Below are 22,866 nucleotides of genomic sequence, written 5' to 3' on the forward strand. Positions count from 1 at the left end.
ATCTACAGAACTTTACATCCAAATTCAACTGAATACACATTCTTCTCAAGTGCACATGGAACTTTCTCCAGAATAGACCACATACTGGGTCACAAATTGGGTCTGAACCGATACCAAAAGATTGGGATTGTCCCCTGCATATTCTCAGACCATAATGCCTTGAAATTAGAACTAAATCACAACAAGAAGTTTGGAAGGACCTCAAACACGTGGAGGTTAAGGACCATCCTGCTAAAAGATGAAAGGGTCAACCAGGAAATTAAGGAAGAATTAAAAAGATTCATGGAAACTAATGAGAATGAAGATACAACCGTTCAAAATCTTTGGGATGCAGCAAAAGCAGTCCTAAGGGGGAAATACATCGCGATACAAGCATCCATTCAAAAACTGGAAAGAACTCAAATACAAAAGCTAACCTTACACATAAAGGAGCTAGAGAAAAAACAGCAAATAGATCCTACACCCAAGAGAAGAAGGGAGTTAATAAAGATTCGAGCAGAACTCAACGAAATCGAGACCAGAAGAACTGTGGAACAGATCAACAGAACCAGGAGTTGGTTCTTTGGAAGAATTAATAAGATAGATAAACCATTAGCCAGCCTTATTAAAAAGAAGAGAGAAAAAAAAAAAAGAAGAGAGAGAAGACTCAAATTAATAAAATCATGAATGAGAAAGGAGAGATCACTACCAACACCAAGGAAATACAAACGATTTTAAAAACATATTTTGAACAGCTATACGCCAATAAATTAGGCAATCTAGAAGAAATGGACGCATTCCTGGAAAGCCACAAACTACCAAAACTGGAACAGGAAGAAATAGAAAACCTTAACAGGCCAATAACCAGGGAGGAAATTGAAGCAGTCATCAAAAACCTCCCAAGACACAAGAGTCCAGGGCCAGATGGCTTCCCAGGGGAATTTTATCAAACGTTTAAAGAAGAAACCATACCTATTCTCCTAAAGCTGTTTGGAAAGATAGAAAGAGATGGAGTACTTCCAAATTCGTTCTATGAGACAGGTCAGTTTAGAAACAAAAGGCCAGGAGTGGTCCAGATTCTTGGTCACTTCCACAGCTGCTCCATGCCCTGAGGGAAATCACTCTGTCCTTCTGCAAAAACAAACATCAAAAGGCTTCCACAAAATTCCAAGTGTTAGAAGAGAGAAATCTGTATTGCTCCTTTAAGAAAAAGGAATTGCTCCCGTCAGCAGAAAGCGGCTGAAGGAAGGGGGAGCCCAGTAGTAAAAGAGCTCAATTGTATGCAAATGTAGGTACCTGTTGGGAGGGAGGATGGGCGGTGCCTGAGGAAACCCAAAAAAAAAGCCGCTGATCAAAGGCTGTGCTTGATCCCAGCCTCTCTGAACCCAGAATCTTACAGCTGTAGAATAATTAGTGCTTGCTATCACAAAGCCTTAGAAAAGCAGCAGAACGAGAAAGCAGAGAGGGAGAACCTGTAGTCCCCCAGTGCCCACTTTGTCCCATGGGGACCAGGCTACAGCTAACACAGGCCGCTGTGCATCCTCGGCTGGTGCCCCCTCCAGGTGCGCCCGCCTAGCACCTGCCGGGCACCCATGGTGGGCTCCGGGTCAGCCTCCAGCACACTTGGCTGCTGAGAACTGGAGACGCACCCAGTCCAAAGTGAGACCTGCCGTGAGTGTCTATACCCTCTGGGATTCAACGACCTGGTATCACGAAAAGAATGTAAAATATATTGGTCATTGGAGCAGCCCGGGGGGCTCAGTGGTTTAGCCCTGCCTTCAGCCCAGGGCGTGGTCCTAGGGGCCTGGGATCGAGTCCCACTTCACGCTCCCTGCATGGAGCCTGCTTCTCCCTCTGCCTGGGTCTCTGCCTCTCTGTGTCTCTCATGAATAAATAAATAAAAAATCTTTAAAAAAATATCTTGGTCATTTTGGTAGGGATTGCATAGTGAAGTGCTGGTATTTTAGATATATTCAGTCGAATCAAATAGATTCTGAAAATTAATTTCGCCTGTCCACTTTTTAAAATTTTTATTTATTTATGATAGTCACACACACACACACACACAGAGAGAGAGAGAGAGAGAGAGAGAGGCAGAGACACAGGCAGAGGGAGAAGCAGGCTCCATGCGTCGGGAGCCCGACGTGGGATTCGATCCCGGGTCTCCAGGATCGCGCCCTGGGCCAAAGGTAGGTGCCAAACTGCTGTGCCACCCAGGGATCCCCCCACTTTTTAAAACTGTGGCTACTAGGGGCATCTGGGTGGCTCAGGGGTTGAGCGTCTGCCTTTGGCTCAGGTCGTGATTGAATCTTGCATTGGGCTCCCTGTGGGGAACCTGCTTCTCCCTCTGCCTGTGTCTCTGACTCTGTGTCTCTCTTAATAAGTAAATAAAATCTTAAAAATAAATAAATAAAGACATAAAATCTTAAAAATAAATAAATAAAGACATATTTTATTTTAAAAATAAAAGCAATGAAAAGACTTTTTCAATACTAGAAAATTTGAAATCATACATATGGCTCTCATATTTCTGACGCTCAACTGAATGGCCTCCTTAAAGGAGAGATAACTAACTTCTCTAATGAGGCCGGGGCCTGTGGGACTGAGTGCTCTCTGGCGCCTGCAAGCCAGTCAGAAAAAAGGCTGAAGCCTTGCCCCTCTTGGCTGCATGCCCTGGACACTTAGCTCCTCTCAGGCTGCTTTCACACCTGCTCACAGGGCAGTGGTAGCACCTGTCCTCTGGAATGTCCTGAGGGTTAAATGAGATTCCCATCACCAGCAAGGTTGGAAATAAGAGATAGAAAGGACTCAAGGCTCTCCCAATGGCCACGTGACTGGTGATTGCGATGCTGAGGGTCATGGGGTAAGGTGACAGTTCTGGGATGTAAGGAATAGGGATGACTGTCAGCACGTCCAGTGGGGAGGCTTTGGTTGCAGGGAGCCTAGCAGAAAAGTTCCCACTACACACATAGCAACTGCCCAGCATCAGGGAGGGGAGGAGTCCTGCACCTCCACGACCCAGGGTCTTGGGTGAGCAAGCAGGTGCCATTTGTGGGAGAAAATGGGCTTTGTTCCTTCAACGGTGAGGGGTGTTTGATGAAGTGACCGTTGGCCAACTGTGGTCCTTTCTGCAAGGAGCTCGCTGGTGGGTGAAAGCCCCATTTTGTCCGATATACTCCCCAGCTCATGGTCTTGCTCAGTGAGAAGCAGAGAATCAGGGTCTCTGAGCAGAGAGGGGATTGGACATGTGGGTACGACATTGGCTTCACATCCTTGAGGAGGATAAAGGTGGTCCCAAGGCCCAGCCAGGCAGGGGCAAGTGGAGTCTAGCCCTGGGCTTGCCCTGGCCCCTGAGCCTTTCCTTGGGGCCTTGACCTGGATTCTGGACTCACACTCGCCCCTGTGACATGTACTTCTGCTCTTGTCTCTGATGTTCTGTCTGCACTGGTCTAGACATCACAGTGGGAAAGGTAAAAAAGTGGAATGACCAGGATCCTCATTCATCTTCTGATTTCAACAGGAAGCATCATCTCACAGGCCATGGGGGCAGGGGAGACAGAGCAAGGTCTGATGTTCCCAGATAGCTAAGAGCAGCGGGGCTGTGTTGAAATGGAGAGTGGAGTCCATCCAAGGGGCAGCTGAGGCTGATTCTTATCACAGGGCAATGCAGGCTCCATTTGGCCATGACTCCCTATCTATTGAGAGGCTGGAAATCTAGACTTCTGGGTAATATCTAATTTCTCAATATTAGCAGTAGTTCAGTGATGACAGAGAGGAGGACAACAGCCTTATGTGGGTCAAATTAAAACAATCTACAGTTGGATCTCTCTATAACCTTTGGACTACCTCTGACCTCTTGAGTATCTGTTTTCAGGGTCCAATCTGGTCCTCAGATCTTTCATCTTAGCACAGGCCCTAAGGGCTGAAAGAGTTCTAGACTAGATCCGGAAGGAGTTCTAGTCTGATCTGGTCTGGTCTAGTCTAGTCTGGTCTATCAATTCTGGTCTGGTCTATTCTAGCCTGGTCTGGTCTAGTCTGGTCTGGTCTGGTCTCAGCTGATCTGTTCTGGTCTAGTCTGGTCTGGTCTGCTTTAGTCTGGTCTATCAACTCTGGTCTGTTTCTTCTAGTCTGGTCTAGTCTGGTCTGATCTGGTCTAATTTGCTCTAGACTGGTCTGATCTAGTCTGGTCTGGCTGGTCTGGTCTGGTCTGATCTGGTCTAGTTTGCTCTAGACTAGTCTGGTCTGGTCTGGTTTGTCTGGGCTGATCTGGTCTGGTCTAGTCTGGTCTGGCTGGTCTGTCTGGGCTGATCTGGTCTAGTTTGCTCTAGACTAGTCTGGTCTGGGCTTATCTGGTCTGGTCTAGTCTAGTCTGATCTGCTCTAGTCTGGTCTATCAAGTCTGGTCTGGTCTGGTTTAGTCTGATCCCCATCCACTGATTATTTCTTCTAAGAAGAAACTGTTAGGCAATGAGTAACACAGAAGAATCAAGCATTCTCTGCCCTAAACAGTTCCCAGTCTGGCAGGCAGTAAAGACAGGATACAATTAAAGTCTTAATGATTAAACAAAACAGAATGTGCCCTATGAGGGGAGTGACCAACATGTTGGATTGCATGATCTTGTTTTTTTCTTGTTTTGAACCAATTTTCCTTTCTTCTTAGGCACAGCATCTTGATTTTCCTGTAGAAAATCACAAGGTCTCTACTCTCAGTGTTTGTACAGGTGGGGTTGTTTCCACCTTCAAGTGTCCCAATGGGGGCACAATACCTGGGCTTAGATAATCAGAGCATTCTATTCTCTTCCATTCCCATGGCGATGGGTTCAAGTGTGGACATGTGACTTCAGCAAGGCTGATGTGATGCAATTTGGGAATATTTATAGCAGATGTCAAGAAAGAGGAGTTTCTTTTTGTGGTAAGAATGTAGGATTGGGACAAGTCACATTTGCCACCACTTGGTATATAGGACTTACCTGAGAATGCAGCCAACTCAGAAAAGTGATGGTGATACTCCTGATGATGTTCAAACTCCTAGTTGTTCAAACACCTAGATCAAGCCATGCCTGAAGGATTCAGTTTCTTGAGCCAGTAAATTCCTGGTTTTGCTGAAGCCATTCTGAGCTAAGATTCTGTCACTTACATCCTACAGAATCCTGCCCAAAACAAATGCCATGGGGGTGAATTTGGTAATAGTCTCCTCAGGTATGAGGATCCAGAAAAAAATTCACGGAAAAGGCAGCACAGAGCAGGCAACAGGCAATATCTTGATGGCCAACGGAAGGGAGGAGGGTATTCTAAGTGGAATGGGCTCATAGCATAAGCCAAAGCTCAGAGGCAGGATAAATGAGCACATGTGGAGAAGAGAAAGAAGCTCAATTTGGATCAAGCATAGAGTATTTGGGGGATCTGCATGAGAGAGCAGAAACAAGTACAGTTGGAAGGATTGGTTGGAACCAGAGTATTGGGTTGGATGGGGATTCCATTACATGCTAGGAAGTGGTGTCTAGTGTATGAGGCAGTGTGACCCTTGGGAGGGTAGATGGAGTTGTGCTTCCCTGAGGAAGCTACAGTCCATTTTGAGAAGAGACGATGGGAACAACAAGGTATGATTTTAATGTGGTGGATGTTCCTAGCATGTGGGTAGATTCTGGAGTGGATGTTGACTTCCCTGGGCCCATATTCCTTTGATTCTATACATAGAAATTGGTGAGGGAAGATGAGAGATGAATTACATCAGTCCCCTTTGTGGAACTAGTATGCAACTGACTCCTTTATCCATCCAGAATACATGTTTGTTGCTGTATAGCACGAGGTGAACAGGTCATTTATTTTTTCCTTCATATTATTAGCCAGTTGTTCTACTGCCATTTGATCAATAATTTGTTCTTTCCCTGCTGAATTCAAGTGTCATATTTAGCATATAGTAAATTTCTATCTTTAACAAGGTCCATTTCTGGGGACTTTCTATTATGTTCTTCTGTGTTCTTTTATTGTTCCTCATATTCTTTCTATGTGTCACACTCTTATTTATTATTTCATAATAGAGATCCTTTCATGACAGTTTTTTTTAAGATCTAAAATATTTTGGCTATCCTAATTTACTTATTCCAAAAAATATACTTGCAGATTACTTTGTTAAAAGTTTGATTTTGATAGAAATGGAATTTATTCTAGAAATTAATTTGTGGGGATACTGACAATTATAAAATACCCCTCCCTTTGTGGAGTATGGGATGGCTTCTTTTATAAGCCCACTATAGCTCTGCAGTTTTATTGTTATAGCTTATGTATATTTTAAAAAAAAATATTCATTTAGAAAGAGAGAGCATGCATGGATGAGAAGGGACAGAGTGAGAGGGAGAAGCAAACTCCCTACTGAGCAGGGACCCCCCCATACCCAAGACATGGGGATTAATCCCAGGACCCCGAGATCACCACCTCAGCCAAAGGCAGACACTTAACTGACTGAGCCATACAGGTACCCTGAGCTCATGTACATTTTGTGAAAAAGTTATTTCTAGATAATTTATGGTTTGGGGAGTTTTTTCTATTGTATTTTGTAACTTTATTATATGTTTATTTTGTATGACTATTCTTACTGAAACTTTGTGATATTTCTAGTAGTTATGGATTTGTTACTATGAGAAATAACTTAGTTACATCTTTTCTAATTGTTAAAATTTATTTTTTCATGTCTTATTTAACTGACTAGAACTTCTAGATCAGTTTAAAATAATATTATAATGGCAGACATCCTTGATTCATTTGTGTACAGTGGAAATGCCTCTAATAGTGTGTTTCAACATTAAGAATGACATTAGCTTTTAATTTAAAATAGGTGTATTTTCTCATAAAAAACAAAACTAAAATATAATATATAATAAAGTTGTATGTGGCTTATAAAGCCTAAGATATTTATTATCTGGGCCTTTATAAAATGAGCTTGCAAACTCTTTATCTAGATGATTGCATCGATTTTTATGTTTTTTGAATTATTGATGTGATGCTATTAATATTGAACCATCCCTGAATTCCTGGGACAAACTTGGATTTGATCAAAATTTTACTGGACTTGTCATCCTTAGGAGAACAACATTTCAGAAAGTGAGGGCAGAAGTCATGAGCACCAGTGTCCCAAGAAGGATGAGGAAAGCTTGACAAAAGGGAAACATTGCATTTTATGGAAGTGTTTTGCTGTTGCATTTTGTGGGTGATTTTTTGGTGGCTTTAGCCCTTAGGCCAATGACACCAGTGATTATTTCCAAAATGCATTGACAGTGGGATTGGGGACATTGGTTTCACTCCCTAAGGGGTCTCTCTTTGGTTTCCTGGGAAGGAGAGAGTAGCCAGCAGAGAGTTGGTGCATATTTGGCTAGCTGGGGTGAATCTGGATGTTTCCATTAATGAACAGCCTATGTGTTCAGCTCTTATGGTCTTTGTCCTAGGATCTGAGTCAGAAAGTTGTCACAACTCTTGCTGCTATGAATGGTCAGGAGGTGAGCACCTTTCAGGATATGAGGCAGTGTAGGTATGGTCAAAGCCTGAGATAGTACCAGGATATATACAGTCAGAGTTGATCAGGATATAGGCAGTGACTATCCTCCACTCTCCGTGTCTCTGTGTCAGAATAGGTATTTAATTTGAAGTTGAAATCTCCCTAGAATTCACTAAAATACACAATACTGTGCAGCATGTGTATTTGTATATTTCTATATACATGTGAGTGTGAAAACTGAAGACAGGGCTCGGTCCTTCCTCTGCTCCATGAAACACAGCATAGCCGCAATATGCATAGATAGAGACAATTCATAAATAGAACTAATTCAGTGGGAACAAGAAGTTAGTCCTAGAGGTGAGTACAAGAACATAAACTCCTCAGTAATTACAGACATCCTGACAGTAATGTTGATGGAGCTGTGGGTTTCCATAGAACATAGAATAGGTGTTCAAGTTAGTCTTATTTAAGAAGCCAGCAGGGATCATTCATCATCCCAAGTTACTTTTAGAAAAGACAGAGCACAAAAAGATAAGATTCAATGCCTAGAAATAGGCCCTGTTGACATTTTGGCATCTATTATTTTAGATTTTTGTTATGTTTGCAGACAGACAGTAAGTTGGCTGTGAGATCATAGAAAAAATTAATATTGGTCTCTGCCCCTGGATCTGGCACTGGGTTCCTAAAACACTTGTAATTTCCTATGTGATAAGAACATTAAGAATATCTCTTGTTCTAGTATTTGGTCTTTGATCTCATCCCAGACACAGGTATCCTAAAACTATTGTGAATTCCCAAGTGATAAGAGCACTAGGAGCATCTTTTGTTCCACTTAATGTGATTCCAGGTGGGCTCCTGGATGGCTTCTGGATTGGGGCTGGTCATTGGAAAGATCAGGCCATGATTAAAAGTTTGGCATTTTCAGCCCCATTCCCCAACCTCCAGAGAGGGGGGAGAAGGGCGGGAAATAGAGTTAATATTTGATAATGCCTGTGTGAGAAAAATCCCATAAAAATCCCAATAGTATAAGATTCAGAGAGTTTTCTAGTTTTCTAGTTTCTAGTGTGTGAACACACACACACCAGGAAGTTGACATACCCCAAGTCCATGGGGATAGAAACTTCTGTGCTCAGGACCCTCCCAGACCTCATCCTATGTTTCTCTTTATCTGGCTGTTCATCTGTATACTATATCATATCCTTTAATAACTGATAAGTATAAGTAAATTTTTTCCCTGAGTTTTGTGAATCATTTCAGCAAATTACTAAAACCAAAGGAGGGGGTCATTGGAACTTCCAATCTCTGTTGTTTGATCAGAAGCACAGATGATAATCTCGGCTTGTGACTGGCATCTGAATTGGAGGTTGGAGTCTTGTAGGACTGAATCCTTAACCTGATGGGTGTGATGCTGTCTCCAGGCATATATGTCAGAATTGAGTTAAATTGTTGGACACCCAGCTGGTGTCACAGAGAACTGCTTAGTGTGGGGAAAACCACACATACCTCTGGTGAGTAGAAGTGAAGTGTTCTGTATGAGTAGTAAGAAAGACACACAAGTGGAAAACTGGATAGGTTTTTCCTTATACATAGGAAAATCCTTATAAATCCCATTCCCAAACACCTTTTTAGTGGTCTACAATAGGGGCTAAAAAAGAGAGCACTTTATTCTCCAGTCTTCTTTGCACCTGGGTAGCTTGTGACCCACACACCTAAGTGCCATGAGACCTAAGGAGAAACCTGCTGGGTGTATATCTTCTTTGAAAAAATGTCTTTTCAAATTCTTTGCCCATTTTTAATTGAGCTATTTGTGTTTTTATTGTTGAATTTATATATTCTGGACACTAGAACTTTATCAGATATATGATTTGCAAATATTTTTTCCAATTTTATGGATTGTCTTTTCTCTTTCTTCCTCTCAAACAAAAATTTGACAAAGTCCAATTAATCTATTTTTCTTTGATTGCTTGTGTCTTAGGTATGATATTTAAGAAAGCATTGGCTAATTCAAGATCACAAAGATTTATCCTTATGTTCTCTTCTAGTAGTTTCATAGTTTTAGCTCTTACATTTAGGTCTTATTATTTTGAATTAATTTTTTTGCATATGGTGTGAGGTAGAGGTTGCCATTCTTTCAACCTATTTGTGGCTTTGAATCTAAAGTATGTCTCTAGTAGATAGCATATAGTTGAATCACGTTTTTTAAAAAATTCATTCTGCCAACCTCTGCCCCTTAATTGGAGTGTTTAATCCATTTATATTTAATATAATTACTGATAAGGTAGGATTTATTTCTGGAATTTTGTTCTTTGTTTTATGGCAGCTATATATATTTATATATATATATATGGAAATATATATTCTTTGGAAATCATATTCTCCCTCCACCATAGTTTCTTTTCTTTTTTAAAGATTTTATTTATTTATTTGAAGGACAGCACAAATAGGGGGAGTGGCCTGTAGAGGGAGAGAGAGAAGCAGGCTCCCCACAGAGCAGGGAGTCCAATGTGGGACTTGGTCCCAGGACCAAGTATCATGACCTGAGCTGAAGGCAGACACTTAATCAACTGAACCACCCAGGTGCCTCACAGTTTTCTTTCCTTTCCTTTTCTTTTCTATTGTCTTTTCTTTCTTTCTGGTGGCTTCTTAAAAATGTTATTTTTGATTTTCTAAACTAGTTCTGTAACATTTGTATTCTTTGTCATGTGTGGTCACTGATTTGTCTGTTGGGTTACCTGAATGGTCATCTAATGTTTAGACAGAGATTTTCTATTTTCCTGGAACCATCACATCCTGTATTTTTTCCTGAGGGGCTGTGTGTGTGTGTGTGTGTGTGCGTGTATGTGTTGGGGCCTGCCTTCATTTCAATGCTTACCCAGGCAGTTTATAACTCCATCTTAGCCTTCACTTCCTGCTTGTGCAGATTCTCTAAGTTAGCCAGAGGTAAGAGTTTAGGGCCTCTTCAGGGTCTTTTCTGAGCAAGTTTTTAGCCCTGAGTATCCATACAATCCTACACACCTTCATGGCCTCCTAGAATTCCAGTACTCTGGAAATCTAGTACCGGAATTCCAGTACTCTGTAGGTTCAGTGTCCTTATGGACATTTCATTTGTCAGCTTTTACTTAGAAAGAAAGAAAGAAAGAAAGAAAGAAAGAAAGAAAGAAAGAAAGAAAGAAAGAAAGAAAGAAAGAAAGAAAGATTTATTTATTTATTTTAGAGAGACTGTGTGAAGGGAGGGGCAGAAGAAGAGGGAGATTCTCAAGCAGAGTCCCCACTGAGTGTAGAGCCCAACTTGGAGCTGGATCTCATGACCCTGAACTCTGACCTGAACTGAAATTAAGAGTCCTACACTCAATGGGCCAAGCCACACAGGTGCCCCCATGCCACACAGGTGCCCCTCAGCTTTTCCTTTTAAGCTCTTTGGTTAATATATTGTTTTCCCTGTTATCCAGGCATCCACAATGCTTGACAATCACCGTTGATGGGTTTTTGACAAATAATTCCAGGAGACAGGTTTTTCACATTGGGTGAGTTCCAAGTCAGTTTGAATAAAGACTCTTTTGCAAGTGGGGTCTTCCAGGGAACTGTCAGATAAGCCAAATAGTGACAGTTGTCTGGGACTGGGGCTTTAAAAGAGCCCACATCTTATTCTGCTGCCTCCATGGCTTCCAGGCTGCTGGTTTCAACCATGATTGTGGGTTCTTGGATTCTAAGGTATCATGGAGCTATGGGGAGGAAAAGATGGGCTAGGATAAGCTAAAATAGCACAAAACTCATTGTTTTTATTGAGAGTTAGCCTTTTTTTCTTGATTAAATCTCTGCAGATTCCTGCATGTCTTTGGTTAATTTCCAGAATTCCAAAGTGTTGATTCTGACCACTTTTGCCAGATTTCTCATTGTTTTTTAGGTAGGAGAGAATTGTTGGATGTCCTTACTTAGCCATTTTCACTGCTATCACCTCTCTGAGTGATTTTTGACTCTTACTTTACATACAACTATAATCAGTTTGGTTTCCCACACACAGTGGTTAGACAACAGCAATTGGAAGCATAGAAAGTAGGTGCCATAGTTATGCATTCTTTGCCACAATGACTGTTTCTTCTCCCCATTTCATTTCAAGCCACAGAGACCTGCTTGGATATCAGAACAGGAATCTAGCTATATTGAGCGAGGATATTTGGGAAAGACCTGCTTCCTAGCTCCTCATTGTCTGTCCCTGTTCCATTTAATGAGTCCTGTGCTCTGAAGATCCCCTTCTGTAGGCTGGGCCCCATTCCATCTGGAGGTTTGAAGAGTCTGTGGCTCTGGCAATTAGCCAACCCAGTTTTCTATCCCTGCTCTGGAGACCTCTCAGCCTAAGCCCCGCTTCTCCCTGTCATCTTTCTATCCTGCACAGCTGGATGGCAAAATAATGACTTTATTAAGCGCATCCTGCACTTAATTCCCCAAGGATGTAAGTCCATTAGGAAAGACTAAATCTGCCACCAGCAGCCACACAGCTAGTTTAGTCTCATCTGTCCAAACCTGGATGGGGGTCCAGGGAAGATGCATATGGGTTGCTCTTCAAGACCACCTGATTCTGTGAGCCCAGGCTGACCCTGAAGTGAGGCCACTGTCTTCCACATATAGTTGAGTGACCTATGCAGGTTCTGCCTAACTGTGTGGGGTGGGCCCTACCTCTGAGACAAGTGGGGGTCTGGGATCTGGGCATCAGTCAGCACTTGAAGGTCTGGGAAAGGTCTAGGATAGAAACTCATATAGGGGCTGTGGGGTGTGAGTATACTCCTCAGTGTGATCAGGAAGTGCAGAGAGGGAATTTACAGAGTCAAGGAGGAAGGAGGTTCTGACAGGGGCAAAGGAGGCTTAGCCCTCAGGAAATGAACAGCAGATCAGGTCATGGAAGATACTTATTGGAAGGTACCTGTTGCTTTGAATGGGAGCAAACTATTTAAGTCTGAACACGTGTTGCTTCTCTGGGCCTTAACCTTCCTATCACTGAAATGGGGATTGTTATTCTGCACCTTGGTGAAGCCCAAAGTGAGAGACCGGTTGGACTCTCACATAGAAAGCACATGCAAGTGAATGCTATGGGGAATGGCCTTGCTGCTCCAAGGTAACTCAACTATACCGCACTGCAAGTTCTGGCTAGGTGTCCTGTGTCAGACAGGACTCCTTTGGCTGCAAGGGAAAGAAATCTGACTTTGCTTAAGCAAAGGGCAGATGTGATTAGCTTACAGCTGGAGAGTGTTGAGAGGTTTGGTCAGGTGTGTTTGGTCCAGGCTGGTACTTACAGAAATAATGAGTCTCTTCATATTCTTCCTTTATCCTTCCCTCTGTGTAGCTTCACTCTCAAGTAAGCTTACCTCACTTTGAGTCCTAATGGCCACGGCTTCCATTCTACTAACTTACAAACCCAGGGAAAAGCAGGACCCCTCAATACCAGCTTAACTCTCATTGATCAACACTGGGTCTCTATGTTCATCATTGAACCAGTTGTGTGAGTCTGAAAGTTCAGGCCTAGATCACCTGCTTCCCCTTGGAGAGGGGATGGGGCAGGGCTGGGGAGGGACATCCACTTCTTTCATACTATATGAAATGAAACCAGGGGACTGATTTTCCCTGAGAACTTGGGGTATTGTTACCGGCAGGATGCTGGGCAGGCAAAACCGTCAGGTGCTGAATCAGTCTGCTCAGGCTGTTATCATTAAATGCCATGGAGTGGGGTCTAAAACCAGAGACATTGACTGATTCCTCACAGTTCTGGAGGCTGGGAGTCCAAGATCAAGGTGCTGGGAAATTTGTTTTCTGGTGAGGACTCTATTCCTGGCTTATAGAAGTCTACCTTCTAGTTCTGTCCTCATGTGGTGGAGAGTGAGCAAACTGTGGTGTCACTTCTTATGAGGACACTAATCCTTTCATGGGGCCTCTACCCTCATGCCTCAACAATCCTAATTATCTCCAAAATGTCCCATCTCCAAACACCATCAAATTAGAGGTTGGGGCTTCCCATATGAATCTAGGGGCACAGACATTCAGTCCTTAACAGGTACCCACAGCATTGTATAACTAGGTCCCACCCTTAGGACTCCATCCAGTGCAGCTTTGCATCCTTCCTGTCTATAGGCCCAGCTCTTGGCTTTGCTTGGGGATCTGTGCTTATCCTCCTCACCAATGGTTCCCTGCCACCCAGACCTCACTGCACCCTGAACCACTGTTCTCCGGGGCAGACCTCAGCCCCAGAATTCTTGCACCCCACCCTCACCCCTGTCCTATCTAGGCTCAAAGCAGGCCCTCATCTGAGAGTCAGTCTGCTGTTTTTTGTTCAGATCTTGGCTAATCCATTGATTTATTCATTCCTTTATTCCCCTGTTTATCCATTCATTCATCTAACAGCTATTCACTGAGTAACTAAGATGAGTAAGGCACCATCCTAGGAAATGCAGAAGTTTAGACAAATTGGTCTCCCATGGCCCCAAATCAAAGGGACTTCCTTCTCTTTGCCAGGCCCTAAATTAATCCATTTAAAAACAGTTTTATTGAAGTGTAATTGCCATACAAGAACTGTGCATAATTAAACTGTAAATTTGATTAGTTTTGGCATAATATATATGTGAAACTATCACTCCTATCAAGAAAATAAGCATATCCACCAGCCTCAAAGTTTCCATATGCCCCTTTGTTATTTTGTCATCCTTCCCTCTGCCCCTCCCCCCACCCACAAGCAACCATTGATCTGCTTTGGGCCACTATAGATTTGTTTGAATTTCCTAACATTTTATAGAAATGTAACAAGACAGCATGAGCCCTGCTTTGTCTGGTGCTTTCACTTAGCGTGGTTATTTTGAGATTCACCCATGTGGCTGCTCTTATTAGCAGCTCACACCTTTGGTTGCTGAGTAGCATTCCCTTGTACCACAATTTGTTTACCCATTCACTGCTGGAGGGATTTTGGATTTGCTGGGAATAGGCTGGAAACCTGACAGCTTTATGGCTTGTAACGGCAGAGTTCTGGATCCCAGCACACAGAAGGCCCTAGGGCTGGGTGTTTGGAAAACGTGAGAACATGCTCGTCCATGACCAATGTTTTCTACACTGTGTTTTGCCAGAAATGGGTTTGATATTAACAGGTTTGATAAATGCTCCCCATTCTTAGAGATTCATCATCTTTATGAGCTTGTTAAAGGCTCTGAGAAGTCCTGTAGTAAGGAAAATCCAGTGTCTGATGTGCTAATTTGGCCATATAACCTCTTGTCCCCTTTGTCCTAGTGATGACTGTAGGTCTCTCGTGGAGGCAGTTGGATGAACATGGTTCTGGACCACAGTGTTGCCAGCACACCAGGGACCAGGTATCCACCCTCGGATATGTCACCATAGGACGTAGATACTTCACCTATTGGGTCTCATATACATTCACAATTGACTTATGATATTTTAAATTATAGGCATTGATGCACATAGAAAAGCATCGAGCAAACACTGGTAAAGAACATGATTTGCCAGTGTTCTGGCTCTCTGTACTTCAGTTGTGTGTATGTGTCCACGAGTGTGTGGTTTAAGGGAGTAAAACCTCTCCAATGTAGTTAGAGCTTCCTGAGTGGCTCTTTCCTGTCCTACTGTCTCTCTCTCCTTAGCAGAGACCACTATTCTGAATTTGGTGTTTCTCCTTACCAGGCACATCTTTATTCTTTTATTACATATGTTCACACAGTTCTAAATAATATATAGTATTGTCTTGCATCTTTTAAGATTTCATAAATGATAATATACCATATGTGAAATTCTGCATCTCTCTTTCTTTTGCTAAACATGTGTTTTAGATTTAACTGTGGTTCCCTAATTTTAAGTGCTGAATAGTATCCCATTGGATGAATAGACCACAGTCCACACTCCATTATCTGGTTGGTGGATAAATATTGTGAGAATGCTCCTCATTTTTCTCTATAATAAACAAAGCTGCCATGATAATTTTTGTGCTTGTCTTCTTGTTACATATATGGGAGTTAAAGATGAATTTCTGGATCATGGAGTAGGGGTATCAGTAACTCCACCTAGTTATTCCTAAAAGGTAGGCACCAATTTATGCTCCAACTGCACTCTAAGAGAGTTCTATTTTCTATTACCACCAAAAATTGATGTTTCCAGATATTTATTTACTTATTTATTTTAACAGAGATAGGACCATCAGGCCACAGGGACTGTTATCCCAGCTGTGCTCTCACTAAGTGAATGATTTGATAGTGAGTCTGTGGCACCGTCCAGCTAAGTCCAGAAACAGGCTTCTCACCTCCAGGGAGGGAGGCTCTGGAACATTAAGGAGGTGATTCTCAGGCTGGGTCACCCGCTAAACCTGTGCAGGGCTTATGACCAGCAGAGTATCATGATCCCAGCGCTGGAAGTGTAAGTTTCTACCTGACCTCAACCGTCCCAGTTACTGAAGTAACTGGAGTGCTGGACTCATAATTCAAAATTTTGTTAAGGTCCTCACACCCCCTGTCTTGTTCCTTCAAGCAAAGAAGCCCCAAACTCATACTCAAAGGTCTGGATTTGGGACGTGGCATCTATCATTTAGCCCTGATCTTATTTATGTGCTGCAGATCTTTGACCTTGAAGCTTACACATCCCATAGATCTATTCTAATATCTGATCTAGAAGACAGTCCTGTCTGGGGATTCCAGGCTTTTAAATGTCACAAAAATCTCTGGTCTGTAATAGGTTCTCAATAAATTTGCATGGAATGAAATGAAATTCTGTTTAGTTTATAACTCCTTGGTTACTGCTGACATGGAGAATCTTTCCATATGTTAACTGGCCACCCCACTTATTTCTCCTGTGAATTACTCCCTCCTAACTTTTGCTCATTCTTTTCCTGGGTTGTTTGGCATTTTCTTTCTGATTTGTAGCAGTTCTTTACATATTCTGAATAATAATCTTTTGTCAGTTTCTATGCATAGCAAATATTTTTCCCAGTTTGTAGCTTGTTTTTTTTTTTTAATTTTGTTTGTTGTGTCTTTTGTTTTACAGCAGGCTTTAAATTTTAATGTATGCAAAGTTCTCAGTCTTTCCCTTTGTAGTTTGTGATTTTGTGTCTTATCAATAAATCTTTCTCCAACAAAAGTCATACAGATTTTTTTCTATTTTTTGATAAGACTTATAGTTTTATTCACCATTTAATTTTGTAATGTATCTGTCTTTTTTTTATATTGTATGATTTGAACGAAGGATTAACATCTATTTATTTATTTATTTATTTTGCAGGGAAAACTATTTTTGTTTTCTGTTACCTTCCTCACTGATCTGCAGTGCTGGTTCCTCCCTTCTGTGTCTGAGTCTGCATCTGGGCTCCCTGTCCTGTCCCTTTGGTGTATTTCTTTATTGTACCATCATCACACTGCTTTAGTTACTAAAGCCTTGTGGTCAATCTTAATAATTATCTTGATGGGTTCCCCCACCTTCTTGCTCAGGAATGTCTTAGCTTTTCATAGTCCTTTCTTCATCCACATAAATTTTTGGATTAGTTTGTCATGTTCTATAAAATTTTCTATTGGGATTTGAGATGAAATTTATAGATCAATTTGGGAGAGTTGTCATTTTTATGATACTGAGTCTTCTCACCCATGCACATGGCATATCTGTCTAATTTACTTTGGTTTTCTTTTATGTTTTTCAATAAAGTCTTATAATTTTCTCCACAAAGATTATGCACATTTTTTTTAGGTTTATTCTGAATCTTATAAATGTATTGTTAGAGTTATTGGTGTCTTTTTAAAATTAAAATATCTGGTTAGTTAGTTGTTATAGTCTAGAGATTCAACTTGTTTTTGTATTTTGACCTTGTATCCAGCAATTTTGCTCAACTCTTTGTTAGTTGTATTAGGTTGTTTGTAGATTCTGTAGGACTTTCAGTATAGATGATCTTATAATTTGTGCATGATAAAATTTTTGCTTCTTCTTTTTCAATCCTTATACACTGAATTGTTTTTCTTGTCTTACTGCATAAGCTAAGACTTTTAGTACAATGTTGAGTAGATGTGGTGATAGTGGGTCATGTTCCTGACTTTTATTGGATGCTTCTAATATTTTATCACTAATCATAAGTTTATAGTAGGTTTTCCACACCTATTTAGTATGATACTAAGGAATTCCATTTTATTCTTGTTTTGTTAAGCATCTTTGTTGTAAATGGATAATTCCACATATATTCAGATGATCTTACAGCTCTTCCTTTAGTCTCTTGAGAATAAATATGTTAATAATTGTTTCTAATGTAAACATTCTTACGTTGCTGGAAGATAGTTACTTGGGTTACATATTTGGAAATAAATATCTGGAAATGATTCAGCCTTTATGAAGGTTTTTTTTTTTTCCTTTGTGGAAATAAATGAAGACCAACCAAATGAGAAAAAGCAAAAGTTGTTTATTCAGAGCTTCCCATATCAAGGGAGTCAGCCACCATCACTTGTGTTTTGGCAGAGCCTTAAAGGCTGGAAGAGGAGTGGGAAAGCTTATTATAATGGGAGAAGAGAGGGCTTCAGGCATGCCCTCATGGAGACTGCTGGCCTGAGGAAGCTGGAAGCAGGCTAGCCAGAGGGAGACATCCTTGTGATTGTTTAGGGGAGCATTTTTGGCTTTCTTTGGTTGGTCCTAAGTTGGAAGTGGGGACAAAATTAGTGTAGTTGTCAGCTATTAGTCAAGTCCCGCCTATTTGGGGCTGGTTATTACAGGAGTTATTGTTTAGCTTCCTGGATTGTTTGCTAGAGATTCTAGTCTGAGTTCCCACAAATCTGACTTGTAGTGAAGAGTCTGGCCCCCTGGGCTGGTAGATGATGGGCTGGCTTTCTGGGCTGGCTGCTGAAGATTGTGGGTCAGAGTTCTATATATACAGCTGGCCATTGTCTGCTTTTATATTCAGTGTCTTACTTTGAGGGGTTTCAATGTCAACCTCATAGGCCAAGACTCCCATTCTTGCTGCAGGAGAATCAGAATTTGGGCCCCTGCTCCCCTGACAACAAATCATCCTTCACACACTGGCACCTCCCCATTGACATAGTCTCTGTGTCTGCTCCTTCTCCTCCTTTGCTTGGGGTGCTGGTTTTTAGTTTCCTAGATCTCATCCCCTTTTCTAGCAATTCCCTTTGCCTTTAAAGAAATATTTGTTATATTTTATCTACTATTTCTGTGTGTTTGCAGCAGGGGGATTTTCAGATTCTGCTGTCTGCCAAGTTGCTGGTACCAGAAGTCTCCAAGCCACTTTTAAAGTGGGAAGTGCTTTCATTCATTTTTTTTGCTCAAAAACATTCATTAACTTTGTCTTGCAGAGGGCTCAAGCTGGCAGCCTCAAGCAGGTTCTGGCCCTCAGTCATGTTTTTGTTCAAAATGAAACTGAAAATGGTTTGTTAAAGTCCTGATGTAGATGTAGAAAGCACATCCTTGATGTTCACCAAATATTTAGAATTTGTGGTAGATTGCTTAAAAAAATATCCACAGTTATTCCCTTCTTTAGATCCTTGTACCTTTGTGATGTGATGCAGGGTTAGAATGAATCCATTTCTCCACCCCTGACTCTGGGCTGGCCTGGGACCTGCTTTAGCCGGTAGAATGTGGCAGAAGCGATAGTGTTCCGGTTCCCAGCTATCTCAAGAGGCCCTGCACACTTCCACTGTGGCTCTTGGAGCTGTCCAGCTGCCATGTGACTAGGCCCAGGTTTTCTAGCTGGAGGAAGAGACACAGGTGAAGCAGAAGCCATCCTCAGTCCAGTTGCTGTAGGCCAGTGTCCTATTATTGCAGATGAATGAGCAAGTCCAGCTATGGCCCACCGAGCCCAGCCTAGACCAAAGAACATCTGGCCAAGCCTGGCCCAAATTGCTGACCCACAAAATCATGATCTAAATAAATAATTGTTGTTTTAAGCTACTTAGTTTTGGGTGGCTTATTGCGTAGCAAAAGCTAGCTGATACAGGACACTTTCCTGCCCACTATGTTGAAGTTTGCAATCTGTGGGCTCTTGGGTCCTAGACCTCATGTTGGGTCCTGAGTGCCCAGGCTGAGGTGAGTGAAAGGAAGTGTTCAGGTCAAGTGTGACACTGGCCACTGCAGGTTGGTCCTGAGGGGCACAGTGGAAAAGCCTCCTTTAAGTCCTGGGGCTGGAGGGAAAATGGGAGAGGGAATGTTTGAAGAGAAAAGAAGGAAGATCCTCAGCTCACCTTCAAGGGTGAGTGGGGAGTTGGCCAAGAGTGTGGGGTAGGGGACAGGTATGGCATCAGGCCATAGGTCTGATGCCAGCTTGCTGTGTGACTTGAGAAGTCCTATCTCCTTTCTGAGCCTAACTTTTCTCACCTAACGACAAAGGGAGGTGGGATGAAATGCTAGTCTCCATGCATCTGTGAGGCCTAGAACATGCAATGGCTAGAGGGGGCACCTGCTGAGCTAGGTATCCTGGATTCTAAGGCTGCCCAGCTCAGGCTGGTGTGACCTTTGTTTGGGTGAGAACCCAGGCACACTCTTCCTCCTCCTTCCCCTCCTCTCTGCTGGTCTTTTTCCTTCTCCACTATGACCCAGTTCTGAGAAACTTGCTCCCAGGTGGCTGATAGCCAAACCCTGTGTGGAGCTCCTGCACTGTTTAGAGATCACCAACCAAAGCTTTGACTAGTGGGGACCGAGGCATCTCTACTTTTTTATAAGTGATCTGGGAAGATTGAAGCACCATCAGAACCCCATAGACTCATTTGAATAGTCTGGAATTTCAAGCTTCAGGAGCCTGGTCCAGAGTAACCACTTTGGAGTGTTATTGATCAGATGTTATTTGGTGACAAGCAACAGAAACTCAACTCAAAACTACTCAAATAATTATTTTATATTGGTCTGAGTTACTTAAAGTCCAAGGGTAGATCTTTCAGGCATTAGGCTGCAAAGATATTCTGATGCACAAAAGATGTTAGTCATCTGTCTCCTTCCATAGCTCAGCTCTACTCATCTTCTCTTGGTTCACGGCCAAGTTGGCTGTTGGCCATTCCAGACTCACAACAGAGCAGGAGGAGAGCTTCTCCTACTCAGCTGATTGAGAAACATTCTTGGAAACAAGTTTGGGTCTTGTACCCATCTTCAAACAAGCTTCTGACCAGGAGGACAGAAGGAGCTGAAATTGAGTTGCACCTGGATCACTGGCTGTGAGTGAAAAAGGAGGTCCTCCAAGGAGAATGGAAGCTGTTGATAGGGAAAGTAGAAGGATGTTGGGCAGGAGGAAATGGCAAGCGTCCTCTCCTAGGGCCCTGATTGTCCTGGTTTGGTCCTGTGTTATGTCCATCCCAGTTCAGTAGGAAGGGAGGAAGGATAGGGTGCGGTTATGTAGTTAAGCAGATAAGTCAAGAGAAGAATACTCTGTAGAATATTGGAGAGGGTTTCCCGAATGGGGAAAAGGCTATACAGGAGATGGGGGACCAGGCTATTCGTCTGACTGCACCTCTTGCCTCCAGTGTGTCCTCTCAAATTCTCCTCCTTGAGGAATCTCTGAAAAGCACACATCTGACCTGCTTAACTCCACTGGTTGCTGCCCATCACCACCTGACTCAGGGTGAAAGTCAAACTCTCGGTGACCTAATCCAGCCCCACTTTGGCCACTCTCTCCCCAAGAGTTTTCACGCCAGCATGCATGACTCCATACCAAGCCCTTGCTTTCTGCCCATCTGAAGAAGAGCAAGGACCTTGCAGTCAAAACCACCCAGTTCTCACTGTCGCCTACCTCACCCTGCCTGCACAGAGCAAGTCGTAACTGTGGCCTGTCCTAGGTACCACGCATGCACTTAATGTGTATCAACCTTTGACTGTCACATCAGCCCTCTGGGGTGAGTGTTGTCAAGCTCATCTCACAGATGAGAAGCTGAATGAAATTTCCAAAGGTCACATGGCCAGCTGGGAGTGAAACTGAGATGTGGACCCAAGCAGCCTGGGCCCAGAGTCCACACTCAGAGAGGCACCTCTGTGACTCCTGCAGGTGCTCAAGATAGCCTGGGACTCGGGACCTTCGGTAGGTTGCTCACCTCTCTGAGCCTTGGCTTTCTGTGCAGGTTACAGCAAGCTGGGCACCTGGTCCTGCTCAGTCGGTGAGGTTGATGAGCTACAGCGGACTGAGGTCACTCGTCAGCCCCCCAACACTGATGCAACACCTACTGTGTGCTGGCCTCTGTTCTGGGTACAGAAGTGAGAAGTGGGTATGACAGATGAGGGCCCTGTTCTTAGGGAACTGACATCACGATCTAGCAACTGAGTGAGCAAGAAGACATCCAAGAGGTGAGTGCTGGGAGGAAAATTGGTAGAAGTGCCACAGAGCAGGAAGGGGGTACATCTGGTTGGCTGGTCAGGGAGGCCTCTGGGAGCTGGGACTTGGAAGGCAGAGGAACATCCAGGAGGGTATAAGGAGAGTGTTCCTGGCAGTGCCAGTATGAGAGGCTGCTGTGGCTAGAGTGGGGGTGGGAGGGTGTGGAGCAGGTCAGATGGAAGCCAGACCACCAGGGGAGGGTCCATGGTCCTAGGGAGTGTCCATGGACCTAGGGAGGCTTTAAAAGGATCACTCATGGGCTTTGTTTGTATCAGCGCTGTGATTGGGGCAATTCTCTTCCCTCCCTGGTCCTTGGTTTCTGTGCATGTTCAGTGAGGGTGTAGCCCTCATCCTGTTAGGCTCTCACCTGTGGTGAAGTTGGGGGTTAGGGCCAAGCCTCTGGTCTCTAATTAGTCCCATGTACTGTCAGAGCTTCAGAAGAGTAACTGGCCTCCCTCCTTTTCCCCTCCCAAGGAGGTAGATCCCCACACACCCTCTTCCCACTGCACCCAGTGGGCACCACTACCCTGGGGCTGGACAAGTTGTGGGTCACTGGAGGGTCTTTCCTCCCCAGGTCCCTAGAAGACCAGGGGTGGCCTCATAAATCGCCGGGGCCACACCAGGTGAAAGTTGCAATCCTGTCTTCTTGTTATTGATTTTAAGAGCCAGGAAAAGGCCCAATTGTCTGCTTTCAGCAGGAAGAACAGCAAAGCCAGAGCTCTCTGTAGGCAGTGCAGTGACAGAAGAAATATGCTCTGTTCCCTTGATATGGTCAATCGTGGCTGAAAGATGTGGGTTACGGGGGAAGATGGGCAAGGAGAGGGGGAGGCAGCAGGAATCTGGAGAGAAGGAGGTGCTCAGACGCACCATGTGTGCCTGGAAAATGGTTCTGTGGGTAAAAACAATACCTGAATCCTGCTCATTGTGCCAAATCAAGCAACAGAGAAGTTTTAGAATAAAAGATGAAAGTCCTCTTATCCCTCCCTCTGCCAGTTTGTATTCCTCTCCCTGACTTAATCGTTTTTTAAAATATCTGTTTTTGTCCTGACCTTTTTTAAAATGCACATATATATACATATGTAATTGTG

The 22,866-nt window shown here is 43.1% G+C and overlaps 1 long non-coding RNA gene across 2 annotated transcripts in view; it reads left to right on the plus strand.

Moving 5' to 3' along the window:
* The first annotated feature begins 4,787 nt into the window (after nucleotides 1-4,787).
* Nucleotides 4,788-22,866, plus strand: part of LOC144289426 (uncharacterized) — a 42,102-nt gene continuing 24,023 nt past the window's right edge. For both annotated transcript variants that reach the window (XR_013357302.1, XR_013357303.1), the window contains exons 1-2: nucleotides 4,788-4,890; nucleotides 21,528-21,750. This is a non-coding gene — a long non-coding RNA (uncharacterized LOC144289426). The remainder of the gene's footprint in view (nucleotides 4,891-21,527; nucleotides 21,751-22,866) is intronic.

Source organism: Canis aureus, chromosome 19 (genome assembly GCF_053574225.1).
Source record: "Canis aureus isolate CA01 chromosome 19, VMU_Caureus_v.1.0, whole genome shotgun sequence".
Classification (NCBI taxonomy): domain Eukaryota; kingdom Metazoa; phylum Chordata; class Mammalia; order Carnivora; family Canidae; genus Canis; species Canis aureus.